This window comes from Rhamphochromis sp. 'chilingali' (genome assembly GCF_963969265.1).
Source record: "Rhamphochromis sp. 'chilingali' genome assembly, chromosome: 15".
NCBI classification, from domain to species: domain Eukaryota; kingdom Metazoa; phylum Chordata; class Actinopteri; order Cichliformes; family Cichlidae; genus Rhamphochromis; species Rhamphochromis sp. 'chilingali'.
This window is the reverse complement of record NC_137942.1, coordinates 13989058-14015234: the sequence shown is the minus strand read 5'-3', so window position 1 is coordinate 14015234 and position 26177 is coordinate 13989058. Positions and strand designations below refer to the sequence as shown.

Sequence of the window (26177 nt, the reverse complement as noted above, 5' to 3'; positions counted from 1 at the left end):
CCTTTCTGTCATCGTTGTATTTTTACTCAGTTGTATATAGTATTTGTATTTGTATTCTATTTTTATCTTATTGTATATTTATTTTATTTTATTCTACTGTATATAGTATTTTATTTTATTCTATTCTGTACAGTTGTGTACTGTATTTATTCTTATTGTATTCTAATTTTTGCCTCATAACTTTTGCACTGTCCACTTCCTGCTGTGACAAAACAAATTTCCCACGTGTGGGACTAATAAAGGTTATCTTATCTTATCTTATCTTATAAAAAAATCTGTCAGTCACTGCTCTGATTGGCAACTTGCGTGTAAAAGGCAGAGTTGTTGGGATTTAGCTCAGGGCGCCTGCGGTCAGCGCAATATGTGTACTGTAAATAATTTGGCTGTGTATCTTGTGTGATTGTGTGAGCAGGGAGGGAGAGACGGGCAAGCGAGCTATGCACACACTGGGATCAGGGCTTCCTCTCCTGCGAGTATCAGCAGTCAGAGCGCAAGGTACAATAGGGAGCATTGTTCACCTGGCAGGCCCCTGCTTGCCGACTCCCCCTCCATACCTGAGCACAGAGACAGGTGTATTTCTCCTAGTCACGCATAGCCCTGCCACACTCCCAGCTGCCTACACACTGCTTGCACCAAAATCTACCCCCCTGACCCCTCCCCACACACACAGACATTTAGAAAAGCATCCAGAGGAAAAATTTAAAAAAAGGCTTCATATGCTTATTCTCCAACTAGAGGTGTAAACTTACTCATAGTATTTCCCCTATTTGAACAATTTTAGCCTCACCTTCATTTTTTCCTGTTTAAAATTTTAAACTTCATGAGGGCTCTTTGTAGAGTCACCAAGCCAGAACTCATGCTCCTTGAAATGCATGCACAGGTATGCAGCTGCATGCTCCTTGGTGCTTAGTGTGTTCATAATTAGAGCTATAAATTTAGGTTTTTATAGACTAAGATTTGCTCTTTGACATAGAAACCCAATAAACCAAGACACCTGCAATGGTCAAACTATGCTACACGCCAGCAAGGGTGTGTTTCTCCGAATAAATTCCGCCTGTGTCCAGTGAAAGACTGAATGAGTCATATAGGCTACATGTCAGTGGTTCTGTAAGCCTAGTCCAGGCCAAAAGTTCATTTAATTTCTCCTCAAGTGAGAAAACTTGGTTGGGTAAACACTGGAACTCCAGTTACAGTTTGACATCTTAATGCAAGATGAGATGGGAAAGGCTTGAGCGAACTGATTTACTAAAATCTTTACGGTTAGCATCAATCAAATGAGGGGGTTTGAGGGGGATTGTGCCATTGATTACATGGTTTTCTTTGAAAGGCTCTCTCTTCCATAGATCTGACTCCCTAAGGTGCTGGAAGGAATCCAGCTCTATCAGTCTCATAGCACAAGAGGATTAGCTCTTTATCCTGGGTGATTCTATAGAAAAGAGGTACATGCCACATTGTGTCTCATTATGTAAAACTGGTGAAAGCCATTTTTAGTTTCACATGAGAAATTTTCACCCACTTCAGTGAGAAACCTTGCCTTGACCTCTGTTTTGCTACACTTTGCCCATTCCCACAGGCGTGCCAAAAAAAAAAACAGACGGAAATCTGCATGTTGGCTGTATGTGAAATTACATGAGCTGCCAACATGGAATCTAACCTCATGTTTCCTGGCTGATGTTTACCCAATTAATTCCCAGGCGGATGTAGAAGTAATAACACTCATGAGAAGTGGGAAAGTGAGAAAATAAAGAACGGAAACCTAAGCAGACTAGCAATTTTGTGGTTACCAGAGAAACAGCATATAGTTATTGGGAAATATGTGTCATTGTGCCATCCACCCTGTTATTTCTGTAAGGTCATTACCATCCTTCCCCCTGTCCCCACCTGTGATCCAGCTTATATCCCTCTATAAGAGCAGAGGTATGGCCTTCAGTAATGTCTCTCTTTCAGTCTCATAGGCTCTTCTCTATATCCTGCTGAAGCTTAGGTACTCAGGGTCACATAAGGAAACATTTGTTCCCAGTCTGGTTGAATAGAGCCTTGTGTTGGAAGTAGTCAAAGAGATACAAGGGGATAGGACATCCAAACAGTCCAACACAAGGGCTCTGCTCTGAAGCCCCTCTCTGTCTGAGCTGGGCCAGTAATGAATGTGCTCTAGTCTTAATCACTCTCAGAGCACACACTGGAGATATGACTGACTCAATTGTCCTCGTCTCTATGTTTTCTACGTTGAAAGCAGAAGGTCATGAGGGTCATCGCTTTCAGTAAATATTAGATTTGTTTCACCCACTCCAGGTGATGGCGGCCTCGCTTGGCTCCTTTGCCAGTAGATTTCCACATATCATAAGTTTTACACTTGCACGACTGTCTGTGGGTGTACACTCAGTCTCGTTTCCTCTGGATTTTTTTTTTAATGCATTCCTCCTTTTTCCTCCCATCTGTGTGAGAAGCATTCAGCATGGGTTTGTGCTCCCTGGATATGATTATCCTTGTCACACCAATGTGGAAAACATTTGTGTGCACATTAGCACATACCTACAGACGCATGCTGGCGTGAGTGGAGACACGGTGTAGGAGGATGCACACAAGTGAGCATAAACACATTTGCAGGCTGTTGCACAAACAACTTGGAAATCCCACCCGCGCATGCTTTAAGGGGATACACTGAGAAGCAATGCATTTTCATTTGATTTAATACTGCTGTTCAGCTGGCTGCTGGCTTAACATGAAAGCTGGCACACTGTGTTTACATTCATCACATTGTTTTGGATAAGGGATAAACACCTCTTAATTACCCCATGGCAGATAATTGCCTCAACTAATACTTTAATTCAGTCTTGATTAATGATTAATGAGCTACGAGAAAAATTGTGGAAGAAGCGAGGTCGACACAGTGAACCAGATTAAAAAAGTGCAACCCTCCTTTTCTTTCTTTTTTCCTTTCTTCCTTTTTTTTAAAGGAAAGAAAAAAAAACCCTTCACACTGCAGCGGTGGCTTAGGAATGTGAGACAGGAATGCTGTTGAGTTACTATAAAGGGGGTTTGATCACTGAAAACAATGTCTTTGTGTTTTCGTCCCCAGCGCTAGTCACGCAATGCTGTGTGCGCAAACCTCCAGCAACTTTTCAACCCCTGCACACAAGAAAGCCATCAAGTACCTGCAATTGACAGAATCGCGTGCAATTCAGGTACTCCTGGACTGGACTGGATCGCAGCCAAAAGAACAAAGTAAAAAGTGGAATGGAACCGTGCCAGGCCCTGTGTGAATAGGAGTAATGTATGAGGAACGAAAGTATAATAAAGACTGATATAACTTCTACGTGAATATACTTTTTTATTTATTCATGGTTTTTCCCCTTTGGTTTAGGTCAGAGTTTATCAGCTTTACTCCCTTAATCCCAGCTTTGTTGTCACTTATATCCTCTCTGCTGTGTTTTAGTCATAAACACTTCATCCGAGTACTTCTTAAATATGATGAAGTAAAAAACACAACAAAATCACAAATAACAGCAAACATGCATGCAAGCTTTGACTCCACAGTCCACAGTAGAACAGAGAAGAAATGTCCAGCTTTACTTAGCTTCAGCTTATTATAACTAAGTGGGCTCTGTTCTGATTTTGATCTGTGCTCCATTCCCGTGAATCCAGGCCTTGTTTTGAAGTTTGAGAGCGTGATCCCGGCAATACAAGCAAGCCTGGAGGTGGTTAGGACATGAAAGTGAGGTAAGAAAGACAAGAGATTCATTCATGGGAAGGTGATTCAAGGCACCGACATCTCTGTATCTCTGCACAGCTACAGATGATCATTATTACTCACACACACTGCTCACACGCAACCTGGAATGAAACTAACAGGTGATGAACGATTGCAACAGAGATTGTAACAGCTGATATCCATGACAGCTTTACTGATATTTATAGAATAATAATACTAATACTACTACTGCTAATAATAATAATAATGATAATATGATCTAATTTCTAATGCCTGTAACTGTTTTAAAAGTTATTTTAAAACTTTTAAAAGTTTAAAAGTTATTTCACCTTTACTTTGCTTTCATTATTTTAAGGTTAACCTGTGAAATCATTTCATTGCGTTCCGTGTTTTCTTTCTTTCTTTTTTTTGTCTTTAAAAACTGCTTTTAAGGTTTAAACCTGCTGCTGTTTTCCTATTCCAGTTAACTCCACTTACCGTCATGCATTGCGCATCTACGTTTGGTGAAAGCAGCATGTGCTGAGGCGCTCCGCACAAACTATGGCTCAGTGAAGCTGCGGCTCTTGACGAGAGCGCGTCGTGTCAGCAGAGACTCTGGCTGCAGCTGCCGCAGATACCATCATTGCGCTGGACCCTAAGGAGGAATCAGCATCTTCGAAAATAATCGTTCTGATTGCTTTGCTGGATTTGCCTGGGCGTAAATCGTTTAATGCTGGGGCTCTTTGGACGCATTAACGGGATTAATCGCGACATTGACAAACGTGGAGAAGTTATTATTGTTTTGTGTTTTTGTTTAAACGTGATCACGATGATAGCAGCTGATGGATTGAAAACTCCAGCTATGGATCTTTTCGCGTGTTATAAGGAAATGCTGACTTCAGTCTGGGATGAGTTTCTACTCCTGCCACAGATTCAGCTGCTGGACAAGTCTCTTGGGATATTTGGGATACACGCGTGGTCAAGTGCTGACATTTTCATAGATGGTTAATGTTATATGCTGATTTCGGAAATGAAATCTGTATTTGGTGGATTTCTTTTTTTTTTTTTTTTGCACAGTTGGATATCTTGGATTATGTTTTGGAAGCTGTGCTCCAGTGGATGTCCAGTGATTTGGATAATATGTGCGCATCTCCTGATTCCGCAGGTATGTGGACAACGTCAATATAAAAACCCCAAAGTATGCTTGACCTATGGAGGTTTGTATTTATGTTATACATTCGCGACGTGACAATGCATTCAGCACTGTCTGCTTTGGCCAAAGGTTCTGTTCTTATCTTCTCAACACACCCACATGGGTGCCCATATCTTCTCTACCAAATTATAATTTATACTGAAATTCTTTTGGAAGTGGACTCATTAGGAACATACTTATACATACAAACACAGAAGGTGTGTTTCTGCTCATTGTCAGTTGGGAGCTGCGTATTTTGACAATGGAAGCCTCGCCAAACTCTCATTAAGTTCACCTGTTCAGTAGGTGAGAACTCTTCTTTATTATTCTCTAACATCACTACATATGCATCTGTAAATGTTAAAGAAGAGGGGAAATGGCTCAATTTAATATTTCACATGCATGTGTTGAGCACAGCCATTGGCTATGCACCTGCACTGCTGGGTGTTCACAGCCTAGAGAGCAATGACCTGTTATAAGTTGTTAAAGACCAGGTGCAGCTGAAATAAATCCACAGTGTGGATACAGTGTTCATAAAAAGGAGCAGGCCCTCCCACCGCTCATACAGTAACTCCATTCAAGGTGAGAGGAAAGTGCTTTGAGCACTATAACGTTGACCTCAGTGGTAGTGGAACACCTGTCAATCATATCTATCTATCTATCTATCTATCTATCTATCTATCTATCTATCTATCTATCTATCTATCTATCTATCTATCTATCTATCTATCTATATATCTATATATATATATATATATATATATATATATATATATGGAATGTAATTGGATTATGTTGAACCTACAGGTCCATGTGATCACCCAACTGATAAACATGCTCAAAATAGCGTGAGATAACCTGCTTTGCAAGTTAGCATGTCCATCTTTTACAAGCCTTGTGTGACTTAACGGCATTGCATTCATAATGGGTGCTGTGTGTGTGTGTGTGTGTGTGTGTGTGTGTGTGTGTGTGTGTGTGTGTGTGTGTCTTCCTTCATTTGCTGAAGCCTCCACTTTCACCTGTCTTCATCTTTCAGTACCCAGTCCTCTCAATCCCACGCACTTCTGTAGCAATGAAGAATTTCTCCTGTTGTGGTTGTGGGAGGGCACAGAGCTCCACTATATGTCCGTATACAGCTTAGAGCACCGACTGAGCACCCCTCTGTCCACACACACACACACACACACACACACACACACACACACACACACACACACACACACACACACACACACACACCACCTCTATTAAAAATCTTCTCCAAACAAGACCCCCTTTCTCCACTGAAGAGCGACCCTCTGTCTAATGCCAAGTGACTCTCATGGCCAGCATTGACGGTGGGACACTTGCTTCACAAAAGGAGCTGAAGTGTCAAATAAACTCGGTCAGAGCCCCCGACACACAAGAATTCCTTTATCTGGCACCCTGGGAGGCAGACAAAGACAGACTTTGTGTCAGTGAGCAGGCCTTGACTAAACACTGGGGCTTTTTTCCCCCTTACTCCTCTTCTCACAACTTCTGCCTCTTCTTCCTCCGCCTCCTTTTGTTATTTAAACGGCAAAGCGGGAGCAATATCTGACCCTGGTTGTCCAGCATCTGTCCTGCGCATGGCCAGCATCACCCCTTTTCCTGTTTAAGCCCATCAAAAAATAAAGATGCTTAAATGGAAGCCCACGAGTGATCGGATAGACATCAAAGCAGCCATGACGCTTCAGCAAGTGTATTTCTTTTTCTGATTCTTTTGTTTATGTTTGTCATAGCTAAAAATAGCAGGAATTTGCTTTCTCTCAGTTTTCTGTGCTGTCATATGATATGTTTGTGGTGAACCACAGCAAAGAACCATATACACACACCGGGGCAAGACTTAACAACCCTGTATTTACTCCAATCAACGTTTCAGGAGGACCTTGTCATCACTGGCAATTGAGTTTCAGCTTCAAGTTGATTTGTGTTGTCAGGAATATAATACGCTAATCTAGTTGTTTCTATTTAGTAAGATGCAGCTGATGTTTATTAGACGATTAACACCAGTTTACACTCCCTGAATATAAATGTCACCTAAGCAAATCAGGGAGCGCGTGCACTGTTTCTACACTGTGGTCTGAAGCACATTACATATCTAATTACTAGTGATGGGAAAGGATCTCATGTAGCTCCCCATGCTCCTCACAGATCCTCATGTAGCTGTGACAGCCATGTGCATCAGACCCCTAAGAGTGCTATCACAGGCAGATAGTCCCGAGCACCATGCGGTTAAGGTAAACGGATAGAGTTCATGTGGTCGAGCGTGTTAATGGTGTGTTTATGAGCTTAAGCTGAGTGGTGATTTATCATGTCTAAACTCAAGGCCTACCTCAGCTCCCTGGCCCCCGATTGAGCTCACAGGGTGACAACACGCACTGAGCAGCATGACCTCCTGGTGAACTATGACTCAATGTCATGACTGCTTTTGACCACCGAAGAGAAATGGAAGGCAATAGGAACAGTTGTTATTCATTATTACACAAACGGCCCTCAGGATTATCTCATCCTGTCCTCAGGTTCAAAGCTTAAGACGCAGGAAGACATCCTTACATCATTAGTGTCAGATAAACACTTAATGAGCTCGAGAAATACCAGTCTTAAAAGAAAATGCTCCTGGTATCTTTTTATGTAGAGCACCATTTAAACTTTTGTGTGTGTGTGTGTGTGTGTGTTTGAATGGGCCCTAAAGTTTGTCTGAACAGGAGAACTGTCATTTATTAGTAGTGCGGGAACAATGGGGAGCTTGTCTCCGGGGTGGTGGGGGCCGGAGGGGGGGGGGCAGTGGAGCCAGGGGAGGGTGGCCTGAGATTGGGCAGCAGCCTCTGACCAAGAACAAGCCCCTGTCTGATGGAGAGAACTGCTGACCCTTCCTGAGTAAAATGGCACCTTTGTTTCGAGGTGTATGTGTTTGTGTCTATGTGTTTATGTGTGTGTGTGTGTGTGTGTGTGTGTGTGTGTGTGTGTGTGTGTGTGTGTGTGTGTGTGTGTGTGTGTGTGTGTGTGTGTGTGTGTGTGTGTGTGTGTGTGAGAAAGGGAGAAGGAGAGAGCTTTTGAAAAGCTGGAGCGCTTTATAAAGTGTTTTTCTTCTCAGGGCTTTTGGCAATTGTGTCTCCATATGTGCTGTCTCGTGTTTAAAATTTTGTGGTAGGAAGGTAGGAAGAGAGCGCAAATTGAACTGACACAGCAGCTAAACGGTCCAACATCATGTCATGTTTTTCTGAACGGTCCTCTCGTCTTGCTCACAGTTTCAAATTCGCAGAATATTCTGAAGTTTAGAAATCACGAAACGTCCTTCAAGAGCAGTCACATCAGAATGTGTACATAGCTTTTGTTAATAACACTGATAACACCCTGATGCTCTGACACCAGATCACCGCCTTAGATTTATTAGCTGTTTTTGGCGTCTTTTAACAGTCTGTGTGGTGCTTTCTTCCTGTAATGATCTCTCATAAGGGAGAGAAGTTGTTTGTTTTAAACATTGGAGCAAAGAAAAATTAAAGGGTGCAGAGAGGAGGTGTAAATGCTGGTGGGTAATGGCAGCAGATTGCTGATTTCCTAAAGGGAAACCACAACTTAGAAGGTGGCTCGTGTGTGTATATTTGCCTCAGGGTGGTGTTATCCTGGTGTGGGAGTTACCAGGAAGTGTGAGGCTGAGAGAGGCATCCAGCCTGTGCTTAGGTGAGAATGAAGAAGGTTGTTTTAGAGGAAGTAGCAAACCTGGGTGGAGGGGTTTTCTGGAGCGATGCCTGGGAGGTATGACACGAAACCTGACTTCTTTGGTTAAAAATTCCCAGTGCACTTTGTGTTTACACCTTTTGAAGTTACATAGCTGTCATATAGCCTGTCACTTGCTGTTATGTGATAAAAAACGGTATGTTTCCTGGAACTGTAATTGTGATCCTACTACCCCGTGGGCTTTTTACCTTTTGTGCATAAGAAAAACCACACTGACCTCTGCAGGAGTATAGAAGATAGAGTGTCAGCCCAAATGTTAAGACCAGAGAGCAAACAGTGAAAATGCTCAGCAGGCCACATTACAGGGGCACCTCTGTCAGCACGGGCAGACAGCTCTCCATTCTCACAGGATGCTCTACGTACCTCAAACTTGTCCCAAAGAGGAACGATGCTAAATAAAGACTCTTACTTTAATAGTAAAACTCAAATACAAACAGCCCGCTCTGATAGTTTGCAGTGTAACAATGATGACACTAGTTTAAAATGCATTTCTTTTAAAACAGACTTGGAGTGAACTTTCAGGTGCATTCTTAACCGTCCTTGTATGGAAAAAAAATCTGATCGAGAGTTAGAAATACTTTAAATTCCTGACATTTCTCCTTCAGTTTTCTTGCTCCTGTTTTGGAAGGAAAATTCCTCCCTTTGTGTTTTGCTCTCATAAATGTCACATTCCACTGAACCTGTGACCACGTTCCTCCTTTACTTTGCTGGGTGTGGGTTGCCATGGCTGTGTTTCAGCGAGTCACACCTACATAAGTAAGACAGAGTGGGTTTCCTTTCTTTTCCAGTTCGGTCTTTCATTCCTCTTTTCTTTTCTTTTGTCTCCAGTCGGGAGGATAAAGGAGACATTTTCAGTGTGAAGAGGAGCGTGAAATTTCCTGTGTGACCTCCCTGGGACACAGCAGAACACCAGGCTCCTCAGACCGCTGTTTATGTGTGTGTTAAGTCATGTGCTCGTGTTGGAGATCCGTGCAATTGTGAAAGCTTTTAGTTCCTTTAAAAGAGATTGAATGTCGTCAACTCGCAGTCGTCTCCACATAAAATGCTTGATTAAGGTTGATTGTTTGATACCTTTGGTTTTCTTGACGCATAGAGGCTCATTGCTGAATTCAAATTTTAGGCCTGATAAGTAGGGGGGCAGATGCTGAGCAGGCCAGTGTGTTGTGCTGTCAAACTATTACTTTGAGCCCTGACAGACAGGGAAGAATTTGCTTGCCAGTGTCACTGAACAGAGTCACAGACTTACAGCACCAAAGTAGTTAAATTGACTGCAAGCTGTCCTCTACTTGGGCTGTCATCAGAAGGCTTCAGTCAAATAAGCAGAGCCATTCATGTTTCCCAGGGGACTGATTTATTTTGTTATCTTACATTGGCTTAAAATGAAATCTGGGCTTCATAGGTGTGATGTTAGTAGTTGTGTAAAATAACACTGAGAGAATTGCTGTGCTGTAGTGCCATCTGTAGTCAAGCTTTCGGATTATCTTGATGCATGCCTTACATTCTGCTGCACTCTTGTGGTTAATGTGTGCAACAACATAATCCTGGTTTTCTGGCCTGCATTTCTTTCTGTGGTCGCTTAAAATGTGTGGCGCTAATTTGGAACTTTACTCCTACCTCCGGCAGCCAGCAGAAGTGGAAGGGTTGCATCAGGGATGGCATCCAGTGAAAAATCTATGACACAACGAACATGCAGATCTGTCTGCATCCCTGTGGAAGAAGAAGGTTTATCCCTCGGGAAATTAGTTTTCATTAGGGGTTTTTTTTTAAGCTTTGTGGTGGTTTTCTTAGTGCCTTTTATCCAGCGAATTATGATCACAATATCTTCATTTATTTTGAAGAGAGAAAATCGGGGTTTGAAATCAAAGAGAGATTAAAAATCAATGACAAAATCATCATAATTACTAGTTAAATGTTTTTTAAGGCATTCAAAACATTTCACACGTCTGTGATTTTTTTTTTTAATGACTTTCAGGAGTTATGAAAATCTCAACAATGGCATTGTCACCTTAACTGATTAAAACTTCCAGTAATTCTGGCTCTCCAAACTACAGCTGGAGAGATCACCCTTTTTTGTTCAGACAACTTTGGCTTACTATGAGTTAGCATGCTAACAAACAACACTTAGAAATTAAACTTAATAAATATTTTCTAGTGGCTAACAACTTGAGAGTCTTTGATGATATCCTCCTACTCTTCTACCCTCTTTGATCACGCTGTGTGCTGAGGGTTCCAGAGTAGTAGGGGAGTACATGTTGAGCTGCTGCCATCAGATATGACACTGGGGTCCAGGTATTACTCATGCTTTGTGGGCCTTATGATTTGGGTGCCCCCTCGGGCACTTTGTGCTGTTTGTACAGCGTGTGATTAATCACCCACCACCACATATATATTTAAATGTGCAGGCTGCACTGAAAAAAGGGGGCATTTACAGATTGTGCGTTCATCTATAACATGTTCTACTTTTCATACTGTTACCTTGGTCTCCCATTGTAATGTACACTGACTACACTGAATCTATCTAATGTTCATCTGTCGTAGTAGTGTAAAAATCCATCTTTGAAATCTGATCTTCTAATTTACAGTGCTTAACAAATTTATATGACAGTCTGTCATAAAAAAAAGGAAATCTGTTAAAATCTTGTTTGAAACTAAAAGTTTTATTGTTTTTATTAAGCAAATGAGACAAACTTAAATTTGTTAAGCATTGCAAATTAAATTTTATGTCACAAGCTAAATAAAATGTAAATAGAGTCTAAAAAAATGATAAAACATAATAAAATAGTTAAAAGAAAATTAAAAAATATCATTTTGGGGACACATTCGCTTGCTCTCTTGTTTTTCTGTGCCTTGTGACGTCCCCCACACACTTCCTTGACTTCACCACTAGAGGTCACAATTGGATCTTTTCTGTGGGGTTTCTCAAGGCCCCACTTTCTATTTGTGTTTTATTGTATTATTAAGTGTAATTAGATTACATATGTCACCTGTCACAGTAGATAAGCATGTTTCATATACAGTTATTACACCTCGCTGACTCTTCTGCCCTCGGTTTAACTGTAAATCACAGCAGAGCTTTCTTTCCTCTACTACAGCACAGTCATTAGTACAATATGTCCTCTACTGCTAGAGGTTGACTTTTTTTTATCACTAAAAGTGTTTTTAATATTTTTATACTTTTATACTTACAAATGCTTTGAATAGCATTCATTCACATCCTTCACTTTTCAATTTGTTGCAGTATTTGTAGAATGCAGTGCTGGAAGCTTCTGGTCTTGAATCTCCTGGTTGGCTGGGCCTTTCATTGTGGGTTTACGTGTTCTCCCTGTGGCTGTATGGCTTTCTCTTGGTGCTCTGGTTTCCTCACACAGTCCAGTGACTTGCTGGTGATTTTACATTGGCTTTATATATAGATGGAAGAGTTTATGGTGGTCATGTCTCTGCTTTATCCCTGGGATTGACTGAAAACTTTTCCAGGGTGTAACCTGCAGCTTGCTCTGTGACATCTTAGATGGGCTCGAGTCTGCATCCAGCTGACCTAACCTAAGATGGAGAAGGTTTAGGTTTGCTGTTAAGAAACTGAATGCATGGCTAGATTTGCAGTAGGTTTCCATTGCTGGTCCGGGTACATGCGACCACTAGGTGGCAATGTGGTAACATGAAATGTGGCTCTCTGTCTGGAAAATAAAAGCTAGGAAAGCTACTTTGCATGTTGCAGTGAACCTGTGATCTATGGAGTAATGGATATAGATTGGCGTTATTATCTTCTTATTGCCCCTCATTCTAGCTCATCTCCCTTTGAAGATCAAAGTGGCCGTGTGCCTCTGTGTGTACCGACACCGATAAAATCAGAGTGAAGTTCAATAAAGTTCACTTTGTACATCTGTCTCCCATGACCCTTTTCCAGCCCTGCAAGTTGCTGTCAAATTACAGGAAACTCAAATATGCAGCATTTTTGATTACTGCTATCAAGATAATCTGAACGATTTCAACAAAGTTTTAAATACCTGATAATTTGATAAAGTGCTGAAAAAAACAAAAACAGCCTTCAACGCCCACTCTGTCCTTTAGATTTAACAACTACTGAGCAATCAATTCATTCATGTACTTCAGCTCTGCTATAAACTTCAGACATTAACGAACAGAGAATGAATGAAGCGGAGATAAAACTGGCCTACTTCAGGAACAGGTGGGGCAACTTATGACAAAGTGACAGCACAGTCATTAGTACAATGCAAGTAGAGTTTTCATTCCCACGGGTGTCCCATATGCATGTGTCTGCGCAAATTGTGTGTAGGCCAAAGTCATACTTTGGTCTACACATCTTGCAGCTTTTGCATATTTGTAAAGGTGAAGTTTTCCATGTCCTCTTATTGTGTACATCACATTGTTGTACGTTGACCAATTTGCTTTAAACAAAACAGGTTTGAAACTATGCAGTTTTTCAGGTTAGATAAACCTGAAAAAGTTTGAGATTAGAGATGGAAAAGAGTGTCATGGGAACAGGTTTTAATCACAGGAGGATTTTTATGTGACCTTTTGGCCCTGTAGTGTCTTTGACGTGTCTCAGAATGTCTCTCAAACAGTCTGTGCATTCATTCTCAATGCAGTATGTGCACATGTGCAATTAGACATTTACTGTTGCATGCATTTGTGTATATGTAAAGTGTGTGCATTTTAAATGCAAAGCTGCAAGTCATGCACAAATGCACTATATCAAGTCATCCATAATCTACGGCCTATCAGATTTCTCTTTTTGAGTATGTCAGTCATGGAACTTGGACCTTTGACACTTTAAAAAAAAAGTTGAACACACACACTGAGATATGCAAAGCCTTCTTAACTTTAGTCATATTTCATGTACTGTAGGTCCTTCTTATCGCCTCATTTCTTTCTCACCAAAGCCTAAATACATTTCCAACCTGCGGGCTTATCAAAGCTGTTGACCATTCATATCTGTTCTTGTTGCATTTTCCATATACTTTCTGTTTATTCTCAGTGAAAGTGCAAACTTGTACTGCCCATATTTTATTTTCAGGTCTTTGTGGAAAGCTCGCTGACAATCGCACCTGAATTAAAACTCATTCATTCTCAGACAGTTGCTGTATACAACATAAGCAAATGATTGCAACACTGCTTTCAGCTGCTTATCTTTCCATCTCTTCTAAGCTCTCCAGAATTACTCATCTCTTCATAATAATCGATCACTGAAATCCTTCAGCAGCTTTTGATAACAGCTACTGCAGGCTAGCAGAGCTCAGAACCTGACCCGGCGTGTTCGAAACTGTCAGGCAGGAATCTTAGGAGCTCACTTGCCTTTACGGTAAAGATCTGTGTTTTTCCCCAAGCTGTTTACTGCAGACAGTTTGTTGAGGCATGGTAGAGCTGCCGAATGAGCAAGTTAGGGTGGAGCTTTGGTAGCGATATGAAGGAGGAAGTCTGTAGTGTATTTTTATGTGCCTGTCTAGTCAATGGCTCAGGTAAACCCCAGTCTACTGTTCAAGTTAATCATTGATGCCGGAGTTCACCATCTTTCTCTACTTTGTAAGAGGCCAAGACTTTAGGAAAACATTTGTTCATTAGCTGCATTTTTTAGATTTCAAACCTCAGAAGGTTGGCTTTTGCATTAACCACATTTTGCAGCTGGGCAGTAAAGAATTACATTTCTCTGTAGCTATTTATTATTGCTCTGTGCCGTGGCTCCTTACAGTTGATTTTAAAAGGGGTGTTAAGAGCAGCAGCTCCTTGACTGGCCTTTTTTGGTGCACATAGCTTCTTTTTTTATTTGTTAAACTTTCCAGCAGGTCACCTCCACACAAGCCCTCCCTGGTATAACACTGGCAATACCTCAGTTTAAAACCAGGGGAAATCCTACCACAGTAAAGTACTACATCTTGCCCATCTGCTAATGCTCTTAATGGCTTCTGTAAAAGCACGTAACACTATTAACAGAGCGAGAGTCTAGTGCCCAACAGGTAGCATAGGTGAACTAGAGGCAGACATATACATGCACACAAAGACACCAGCCCCTGCATGCAGACACCAGGTTAGCACTGGTGCATGTCTGTTGTGAGCTTGGCATTCAGTGTGGTGTAAGGAGAAAAGTTGGTGTGAGGTTAACACACGTTTGTGTGTGTTCCTTCATTTGCTTACAAAGCCAGTCCTCCTTCACTGTAAACTCTGCCAGCCTAGCTTCTTCCAGACATCTGTCTCTCTCTCTCGCTCGCTCTCCCTGTCACACACACATTCACATGGCTTCCCACCTTCTCAGTAAATCCCCAAGTCTCAACAAGCTGCAACTTGAAATCCAACCCCCGTGCACCACAATGTGTGCATATAAAAACAGGTAATACGCCTTCCAATATAATTACAAATGTGACAATGCTGTGCTCTATTGTATGTAGATAGCGTGCTTTCTTTGTCTCGTAAAGCAAGGGGAGGTCTGTGGAAGTATTGATCGTGGTCACAGCAGACAATCTTAATGGCTTTGAAGACAAGGCAGAGGTCATTCAGGTGAGGCTGGCCCTCTCCCAGAACTCTGGCGCCATGCAAAAGATCAACTTCACTGAGCTCTTGAGGGCTGAGTCGTGTACAACCGGGGAGGAGAGGCAGAGTTTAGATTGTGAAAACATTTTGGAAAGTTTGAGTAAGGTGGCCAGGGACCTAGCGGCTACAAATGGCAAGCTTGGCTTCTGCCAGTTGCCAGCTTATCGCTTTTAATGATGTTAGAGAGCGATGGTCAGTCCCCCTGTCTCCTGGGTTTCTGTGTCCTTCATGCCTGCCAAGGCAATAAGAATGGCAGCAGTACACCAATAAAGCTCCACATGGTACTGATTGAGAAGTATTAAAGCTCACATTTCCTAAATCTTTATGATCAAAGAAATTCAGATATGTCCAGCACATTTGGTCATTTTTAAGTTGAAAATGGTTGCTTACTTCAAATGCTTTTGTGTAAACTTCTTTAATCATCAGATTTCCGAGAGATTTATGAAAATAATCAAGATTCATGCTAGGACTTTTTTCATTTTCATTGCATTTATTTCATTTCTTTTAGTAAAGCTTTTCGTTTCGGGCACCGCAGGTCAGATTGGTTTGCCTGTAATTTCCAACCTGCCTCCGTTCCTCCCCTGTCCTCTTCTCTTTGGCTGACCTGTTTTGGAGGGAGCTCCAGGGGTAGCATTCATTTAGGAGTCAGATATAAACAGGCATTAAAAAGCAGCGTGGTCTTAATTAGCTGAAGCTGCTCATATGTTTGGTGTGATTGTGTAATGTTTATATTTCAGTGAGTGCATGCTGTGTCAGGCCACAGTGCTAATCACCTATCCTTAGTTTTATTGCCCCGTGCGATGTTGTAACGATGCCGAAGCGAGACAAGCGAAGAACCCTCACACGGAGACAGAAGATCGATGGACGAATAGTGATTTTAATGACTTATAGCAACGAAAAACAGCTGCTGTTGTAGCATCAATGTACGTCATCTTGCTTTGTAGCAGCATCATGATTACGCGATCTCAAAATGTCTTCCATAAGGGTAGGTCCAGTGCGATTATGCAAGTTGGTTTTAAGCATAGATAGGTCGTGTGTGTGTGACAAAACAGCACCAAAAATGCATGAAATAGATTTCTTTGTGCAGCACTGTGTTCTAGTGGAACTCAAGTAGAAGTCTGTGAGAGCAAATGGTACCTTTCTGTGTGGGAGGACCAATCCTCTCCTCATCAACACTTCCTTAGCCTAAACAAAGTTCCAAAACATCATAACTGTCTTGTTTTCTAGAGAAGTATCTGCCCCTTTTGGTGTACAGTGAAGCAATGACATTTGGCTGGGTCATAAAGGAACTACAAGAGCCATAAAACACCTTACGATGTCTGGCTTTCTGTAGCCAGGTTATTAAGCTGTAAAACCCTATTGTAAAAATCGAGATTGAACCGATTTATTTAAGGAGAGCGCTGCAAAGATGAAAAGGGCCTTACTCAGCCATACTTTCATAGATGTACAGTGGGCTTGGTTTGTGCCGGTAAGCACACAGGAAAATTCTTTGAATTCCCCGGCCTCACACCCTCGCTCTACTTTTGCCGCCCGACAGCCAATACCGCTGGCTACATGTGCTTGTTTGCGGCACATTTGACGTCACGGAGGGTGTAATTAGCTCCTCGGGTTAAAAAGATATTTTGCTTTATAGTTTGTACATTGGACTGAATCTGTAGATAAGAGAAGCGGCATATGGGAATATGCACTTTTAACCTTGTAAACACTTGCACATAGACACATGAATATTCAGCTCCTGTGTAGGTGGGCCATATCACACCATCTGACCATACTGGAAGACGTCCACAAGTCTGAGCACACCGCCTCCCTGCTCTTTTCCTTTGTCCCTCATCTCGTCGATCTATCTTTCTATATTTGTGTCCCAGACCCAGACATGTCCATAAATAAACGGGGTCTCCCTCTCCTCAACCAGACCCAAGCCATGTTTATGTTCGGGCCAGTGTTGGGGGGGACCATCTGGACCACTGGGAGTGTATCACCACCTTTCTCTGAGCTCAGGTGGAATCAAGATGTGCCGCCAGCATAACAGACTAACACAGGCAAAAGACATATGGGCTTTTGAGATGTAACTTTAAAGTTTTCCTCGAGTACTCCCTCCCACTTTTAGTATTTTACGATCATCATCCTACAGTGAATTAACTCATCTGTTAAATACTTTTTCATCAATTATATGAGGACACAGTTTTAATTTCAGAAATAGGCTATTTCCTCCCATTCCTCCTCTACTCTTATGCAAACTTCTTAGAAAAGTCAGGATGATTTTTAAATATTTTTTTCAAATTTCTCTCACAACAGACAGTTGATGAGTTTTTTTTGGTTTATTTGGTTTATTTACATTAGCTGGATGTGGTCTCCTGGTCTTCATTTCATTTGCTCCGGGAGCCAGGCTATTAAAACTAATGAACACTTATTGCCCTGAGTTGGATCCTGAGCGACTTGCTAAACATCCCTTCTGTAGCTGTTTGTTTTACTTGTACCTGATTATTCAAACAGAGCAGTAAAACATGTGCCCGAGCCTTTGCCTCTGGTCTTTACAGGTACTCTCTTAAATAGCCTGATCCACAAAATGTGATTGGATAGCCAGGGTTTTTGTTTGAGTAAACATGGGTGGGCTTCACTTTTCTTCACTAATCATCTTGGAAAGAATCCCAGTGTTTTTAATGCATGCACTGCATGCACTATGGTGTCCTGTGTTTTCAGGTATCTGCGTGTAAAATCGCTTTTTTTCTTCTCTGTTAAAAAGCAGAACTGTTTAATGCAGAACATTTCGTAGTTTTATTAACTTTTTATGGTCCTTGTCTTGTTGGAGGGAATGACAGATTTTCTTGGTATGCACTAATCAAGACATCTGCTTTGCAAATGTTGGGGGACATGGAGCCTGTTCTTCAGAGCTTAGCTGAAGCACAGTTTGATGTATTATGATGTTTAATAGTGCTACTTTCAGTTTGTTCAAAAGTAGCATACGGCATTTGTCTTCTTTGTAATATTCTGATAATTTGTTTCAACAGCTTTATTTATTTTTTGGTTTACAGCGCTTGAAAACACTCAACACCTTTTACCTTTAGCTGGTTTCAGCTTTTCATGCTTGATTGCTTTAGAATTGTTTGCTGATCGCCAGGTGTCACACTGAAGTTTCTTGCACTAACCGACAGATGCTCTAGAAAAGTGTGCGTATATGTGTGCCTATGCCCATGTGCTCATGTGTATTTGTGTACACAACAGTTTGAATGTGTCACTGCCAATCATTAGTGGAAGTAGAGAGAGAGAGGGGGACTTGGTGACTGACACATGAAAGTGTGTATTTTTTTTCTCTTCGCCGTGACCTTTGTGCTGCATAAATCAGCCGGAGCAGCTCGGGTAATGTTAAGGGGAGGAAAGGCGCGTTCTTCTGACTCTTCTCCTGACATTTGTGGTTTTTAATATGATATGTGCATACAGAAAGTGTGCTCAAATAAACAGCGTGTAAAGTTTCCCGTGTCTGTACCAATCTGTCAAAAAGAGATGGGGCTCGACTTTCACCCCCCTCCCCAAATCGCCCTCACCTGACCCCTCCCACTACTCTTACAGCCCTTGTCATCCCCCAGGTGGAATTTCCCTGGAGTCAGCACAGGCTATTTCTACTTGTTTTAACCTAATTAAATAATCCGAGAAGGCATGCCGCTTAACAGCTTCGTTTTTTTTTTCAAATACAAGATCAAAGGAATGTGCATAAAATGACAAAAAAGAGAGCGTATAGATGTAGATGAAAAGCATAGGAGAGGCAGAGATGGACACACACACTTTTCTAACTTTTTGTTACTCACATTACCCTTAATGATGAAGCATACATTAGCATTTTATGCAGAAACCTTATATGGTGAAATTACAAGGTAGGGCTGCATAAACTGCTACATCTAGGCCAAGGCAATAGTTCTGATGTTCTTGTATTAGATTTCACTTAACATGCTCTCATTGTAAAATCTGTAATTAAATATGGAACACAAGGCGCCACACCTATAAATCTAGCACAATTATAAAAGCCTGTTTTGGCTTGATGCTCGGACTCCACCTACGTCAGCAGTGTGGGTGGCACTTGGCTACTTTGTGTGTGTGTGTGCTCACAGGTTATGTACTATATCAGTCCCTGTTGTACTTAGTCATTCTACAGATTTGCTCTAAAGAGTTTGGAGATCTCACAACAGCACGAAACCACCTTTTACAACTCTACTTTCCTTGTTTGTGCTGAAGATCATGAACCACGCTGGCACCTCGGCAAACAATGGAAAGAACAGATTAAAACATTACAGCATAATGTGACGGCAAAATGTTTAGTGCAAGAATGGGCCCTGCAGCTGTGTAAAATGACATAAAGAAACAGAAAGTGGGGCCAAGCATTGTGGGAGAACATCGGAGACAGGCTTTTGGAAAGACCTTTGGGTCCTCGGAGTGTCTTAACTGTAGCTGCTGCTGGTGGAGGAAATACTGAATCCTCGCTGCAGGGGCCTTCCTCTGTTCTTTCCTGGAGAGAAGGTGCCCCCAAAGTGCCTGATAGCGCAGGTTTTTCTTGGATGCCTAACAAAGTCTCTTCACACATCTAAAGATGTATTTTTATCAGAGCACAGATGACAGGGGTAATCCTTTGGTGTGTTGCCACCCCCAACTGTCCGTCTACTTCCTCTTTTTGTTTTGCTTTCACTCTCTTCTTTACCCCCTCTTATCAGCTAATCCCTCCTTGGATAGAACGGTCAATTAAGGGACTTAGTTGATAGAAAACAAGACCATTTTGGATGCATGGAATGTGTGAAAATGTAGTGAAAAGAAGGGTTGTGACTGGTCCTCCAACCAAAGAAAAGAGGGAAATTGAGCTTTTTGCCAGGGTTCATTTACTAAAGCATAGTCTTTGTTGCCTCTGAGAGCTAAGAAACAAACTTCTGAATAGTGGAACAAAAACGGAGTCGAGAAATCTCACATCCTAAGCTCGTTTTGTTACACAAGTGGGTTAGATCGGGAATTTCAGACGTCATTATCAGGCACTTTTATAACTGTAGCATTACATTGACCTTAGCATTCCTGACCTTTGATGCAGAAAAAAAAAATAGAAAAATTGCCCGGCAATGTCTTTCAAAGCAAAAGCACATGTACACGCATGGTTTCTGATCTGCTTACTAAGATTAGACATAAATGACCGGGATTATGACGCTGTAGAATATTATGGTTTAATACGGTTTTAGAGCTCAGGGCCATCTACTTTTGTCTAATTCAGGAAAACATATTGCACAAGACTGGTTTGATTAGTAGAAGCCGTGAGTTCCCATAAACTTTAAGCTACAACTGCTAACCTTAAGAATGAGATATACCTGTAATTAAAAAACTCTAAAACATTTTTTTAGAGTTACTCGTGTTCTAAACTGACAACTAGCAAACCTTTTTTCTTATTATCCCACACTTATCCCACACTTTTTAGCCGTGCAAACATATCTAATGCACCCTCTTTTTTTCAGCGAATAGCATCCCATTACAGCTGTGAAGTTTGAGATGCAGCTGGGGGTGAAAGAAATGTTTTCTGTGTACAAAACATAAACGAGATGTGCTTTGAGCACAGACTCTGTGCTGTGCTGCTTGGGGTGGAGAGAAGAGGTGAAGGAGAGGGAAGGGTGGGGGTAATTGGCACATTAAGGAAAAGGAATTCAAAATAAATTTAATCTCCCAATCCCTTTCACCCCCCCGAGAGGTTTACAGTGAGCATGCTCTGTCTTGTTGTGAGACACAAGGAGAGCACAGAGCACAGAGAGAGTGAACCAGAGATGAGGAACGTAGAGAATGAGGTTCTGATTGAAGTAATAAGCTGGCTTCCAGTCAGAAGAGGCAACTTTGAATAAAAATGTCTGAGTTGGTTGTGCCATTTTTATGTACGTGTGTGTGAAGTTGGACTTAGCATCTGGCCAAAGATTTGCATTTGTTCTTCTACGCCATTTCTCGCACCACCTCACACAGTTGACTACTACCATCAAGCCTACACACTACACAAGCCCACTGCAGTATCTGGCAACATGTCAAGAGCGGTACAAGTTTTGGTATGTAGTTCTTAGGTTGGGAGATTCTGAAATCACAAATAGAGAGAATTAACACTTTTTAAGCACAAATTTTCCCTTTTGATAACTTCTTTTTTTCTTTAAAAAAAAAAAAAACTTCTGGTGAAATGCCCAAAGCGAGGCTGTGTCAGCTTGTGAAGTGCAGAAGCCACGTTAGAAGGCCTGCTGGATTTTATTGTGTGTGGTTTGGGCTCTTACAAGGACATATGGTGTGGCATATTTTTTTATAATGTAATCATTCCTCCTCCTGCAACAACACTATTAAAACTGTCTGCATGCTGAGGCAAGAATTCAGTCAAGGACCCTGCTGACCCAGACACAGCAGAGTATAAACAATGCTGCTAAGGCTTTAGCAGCACACATGAAAGCACACACATTACCACACACATCATACATTGTCAGTACCCAAAAGCTGTTTATTTCTGCAAATTGTGCAGCGGTTCACTGCAGCTGTTTTTTTTTCTGATTTTTAAAATCTTTACTTCAGATTTGGGTCAATGCTGCATACATACAAACTCCTCGCTCCAGTGGTTTTTATTAGTGCTCTGTGTTTATTTTACTCAAATGCAACCCGTGATTTGCGGAGGTTAGTCATCTTCCGCTGCCGAGGAGGGACCGAGAGGTCACCTGGAGTTCTTTCATTCAGAAGCTGTTTGAGTGACACTGATCTGGCTTTCAGGTAGTAAAGTTAGTTGACACGGTTGCACAAGCCTATCATTATGCCTTCTCTCCATTTTGTCAGTATATAGCCCTTTTGTCACACTCACGGTAATTTCTACGTGTCACATGTAGTTCAGAAAATAATAATACTAATAAAAAAAAAAAGCCAACCAAAAAAAGTATATGTATATACAGTATATATCGCGGCTACTCTGTTTAACTTGATGCATTTTAATTTGTTTGAAAGCTACTTCCTGTATAAATGACACAGCTAACAGGCTCCTGTGTGTCACAGGAGACTTGGCGGCATGATTGAATGGGATTGTCTTTGCTCTGTTCCGCCATCTCGTTAGGGGAAATACACCAGCCCGGATTTCAGGGTGCTGACAGCCTGATTTGGTGTGATGGGTTGCCCTGCGCATGAACATGCCATCCCCTCGGCTGCTGCGTGAACACTGTGCTCTGTGTTGATGGTGATGGCAGGCGCGCAGATCATCTTTCCAGCAGAAGCAGGAAGTGAGAATTGGAGGGTTCCTGCTACCAGGCCCCTTCTTTCCTCCCGGTACTACACCAGACCAAACTGAAACCATGTGTGTTCTCACCCCGTGGACCTCCGCATACAGCCAGCCTGGCTGCCCGGCTGGCAAGTGATGTGGTCTTTCTAACAACATGTGATCTCAGGAAGCATTCAGCCCCTCCCCCTTCCACTATTGTTATTTGAATCCCGTCTCTGTTTAGCTCCACTGGGGTCTCTTGGGGAAAGTGGTAAGTGATTCCTCCCTGTGTCCAGACTCCAAAGAAAAACCCCTCCCCTTTTCAGCTTTCATTCAAGGTTAGGCACACGATGGATGTGATTGGGGAAGTACAGTAGTCTGTCACCCGGCCCAAAGGTCATTTCCTGCTGCCACGGGTTAACTAGGAGCAGATTAAGAAAAATGGCTCAGACTCACAATGACAATGGAGGAAGTGAAGCCCTGATAATTACGTACAATTTATTTGTAATCACATAAATTGATCATTTTGTTGGCTTGTATTTGACAGGTGGAAAAAAATGTCAGTTGTAAAATGGAGAGATTTTCAGGATGCACGTAGCAACTTCTGACACACCTCTCATCTAATAAGCACCTACTGTATGCCTTTACACGCTGAAGAACACAATATAAAAATCCCACTTTCAAGCTCAGTATAAAGGTCTTGGATTCAGTCATGTAATTCAGCACAAACATACTGTATTTTTGCTGTGGACTGTGTCTTCATTGAAGCTTTTTTCTAAGCATTCAAATTGTGTACATTGTCATCAATCACAATATTTTAGTCATGGCGACATGCTCGGGCATGGGAATACTCCTGAAGTGAGGTGTTTATGTTGATGGAAAGTGAGGGTGTATGGGGCTGATTACTCGAAACACCCGTCTTTTCTCTCAATCCTTCCAATTCAAACGACTGTTTACTGAAAACATTGGCTGATGAGGGGATAATCTGTCAAAAATATACTGCACAGTGTGCACTCCTTCATTGTTTGCCTCACTTTCTCTCTCTCTCTCACTGACTTCTGTTGCTCTTGCATCTTTAGGAAAGAAAAAAAAGGCAGATTTAATCAATGCATGCAACTGACTCCGTGTGCAAAGCAAAATTAATGGAAACAAAATCTTTTTTGTTGTTATTGTTGTTGCATTAAAAAAAATCATATTCTTGCAGAGTTGCTGCGCTGGCATTCCTGCTACTCCTGGTCTATGAGAGATTGTTCGGGCCTTGCCCCTGCCGCGTTCCACTCCTCTGTCTCATGTGAAAGTCAGCTCTGACCAACCTCCCATCTCTCATTTTTTCCTAATGAGACAGGCATTGTAGGGACACCTGTGGACTGCCATTTCCATTGAGGGGGGTTGAAGGATGGGGGTGTGGTGTGGCAGCTCTGCTAGCTTTTAATTGAGACGCGTTGACTAATCGCCCAAGGATTAGCCTCTTAGACAAGGCCTCTTTCATTCTGATACGCCATGTAGTGCAAAGACTCCACTTGGAGATGCAGAGGGTGGAGGAGAGTACTTTTTTGGGGGGGGATGGGGGAAGTGCAGATGGCATACTGTACCTGGGTGTGCTTTGTTTGATCATGCCTGAGCCCTCTGCATTTACACACACACACTCACACATACACATATATACAGACACATACTCGTATCCTGAGGCTGGATCTTTTCTCCGTCCTCTAAATGGAGACAGCTCTGCATATTTCTCACAGCACTCACCTCCTCTGCCTCTACCTTTGGAGAAGTGGAGTATATTTACAGATGTCTGCCCAAAAGCTATAAAGACATTCAAAAAAGTGGAGCGTTATTGATTTGTGAGCAACAAAACCACCTTGCCACGTCATGCTTTGCCGTGTTTTCACGCCTGTTACAAAGAAACATGCACACACATACATATTTGTGCAGTTATGCTCTGACTAACATTAAGTTTAGCATGCCGTGGATTGGTTGTCTAAGTGTTAGTGAGTGTGGACAGTGGACCTGTATATTGTTGCATGTTAATGAAGCAGAGAACGTTTATTGAAGCTCTAAGGGCCAAAATTTGCGACTGATGTTACCCAGATCCATTTGCTGTGTATTCTAGGAGATCATTTATAACACACAGTGTTCTATATACATGTGCATAAGCAGCATGCTCATGCCAAGATATAATGAAGGCAGAGAGAAGAAAGCCTAACCTTGCTGAAGACCATTGCTTCTGTCTGCAAAGAGGTGCAAAATTGGTTGTCCTTTAAGACAGGTAAAAGAAAGCACACGACTCTTTAACCTTCAATGTGCAGCAGCAAATTTCTACTTTTAGCCAATTTGTACTTTATACAAACCTCCAATATCTGTAATATATGGCTAAACAGTATGCTACAATTTCCTACAGAAAGTTTTGTCAGTCTTAAGAACATTGGCACTTGAGATAATTTGCTTTTGGTTTCTGGGATTAGAAACTGGTAAGGTGTGACATGCTGTTTTTCTTGATTTTCCTTCTGCACAGTTTGCCTGTAAAGCTTGTGAGTTTCAGCTTTGACATACCTATCAGAACAGGTTGCTACACACTAAGCCATCTCTGACTAGGACATAGTGCAGAACAAGCGAGGGCCTAACACAACTCTGTTAACGTGACAGAAGATAAAGGGGGGCAAACATTACAGCGATCCGTGTCCTTTGAAAGAGTTTGTTGGGGTAGCGCATCCCAGCAGCCTTCTTTGATTGATCCTCTGATTAACCCTGATTAGATGATGTGTTTGCAGAGAGAACCCATTAAACAGCAGGCTGTGATCTTCAGATATTTGCTTTTTTTTCTTTTCTTTTTTTTTAAGGTGGTATATGTGCACCAGGTGAGCTGAGCCGTGTGTACTGTGTGTATTGTTATCCACGTTTACTTAGTGGGTTTATATGTTCTTTCACCTGTGTACACTCTCAAATAACAATGGCCATCATGGATGAGGAAATCTACACGAGGAAGGCATCGCATTTAAAATATCAGGCTTAAGGATTCATAATTTGCTATTGAAACTGTATGAGAGAGTTCATTTCTTCCATTGAGTTGAACTGTTCAACTTATCTGATTCCATTTCTCCAAACTGTTTGCTTTAGAGTACATACTGTGGCCTGTTGTTTGTCTAGTCACAGGAGCAGCCTGGATGTGGCTGCCAACTGGGCTCTGCAGGTTGTGTGCTGGTTCACTTACCTTGTGGGGAAATGATAACGAAGGAAATAAATTAAATAGTACTAAAACATTTGCGGTTTGGGAGATAGAAAAGTGAGACAGATTTTACAGCAAATGGGAGGTGCAGGGCAGAAGCTGAGGCTGCAGGATATGAATAGGTGTGTGTGTGTGTATGTCTGTTTATGTATGTGTGCGTTAAAAGGCTGTTTTTATGAAGGAAAGGGCTGGGAACTAAGTGTTTGGCCCTCCAGGTGTGTGCGCCGGTGGTTGTTAGGACTTGTGAGGCCTTCTGCGGAGGTGGCTACGTGACAGTGGTAATGATAGGTTGTGGCAGGTGAAGACATGAGTGTATATGTGTATCTTGCTGCAGGCAAGTGTTAGCTTGATGACAAACTCATACACACACACACAAGCCTGTGCACACAACAATGTACCTTATATCAGACTTCATATCCCACGCAGTGCAAGCAATTAGATGCATGACATCAGGACGAGTAAGCACTTGCCAAGTGAGGAGAGCCAAGTTCTTCAGTTTGGGGTCAGATAATCCTCAACCAAGCAGCTCTGTCTGATATGC

The 26177-nt window shown here is 41.9% G+C and overlaps 1 long non-coding RNA gene across 1 annotated transcript in view; it reads left to right on the top strand.

Moving 5' to 3' along the window:
• The first annotated feature begins 3713 nt into the window (after nt 1–3713).
• LOC308410846 overlaps nt 3714–26177 on the top strand; it is a 47113-nt gene continuing 24649 nt past the window's right edge. Inside the window, exons 1-2 of the long non-coding RNA XR_013974276.1 lie at nt 3714–3852; nt 4176–4856. This is a non-coding gene — a long non-coding RNA (uncharacterized lncRNA). The remainder of the gene's footprint in view (nt 3853–4175; nt 4857–26177) is intronic.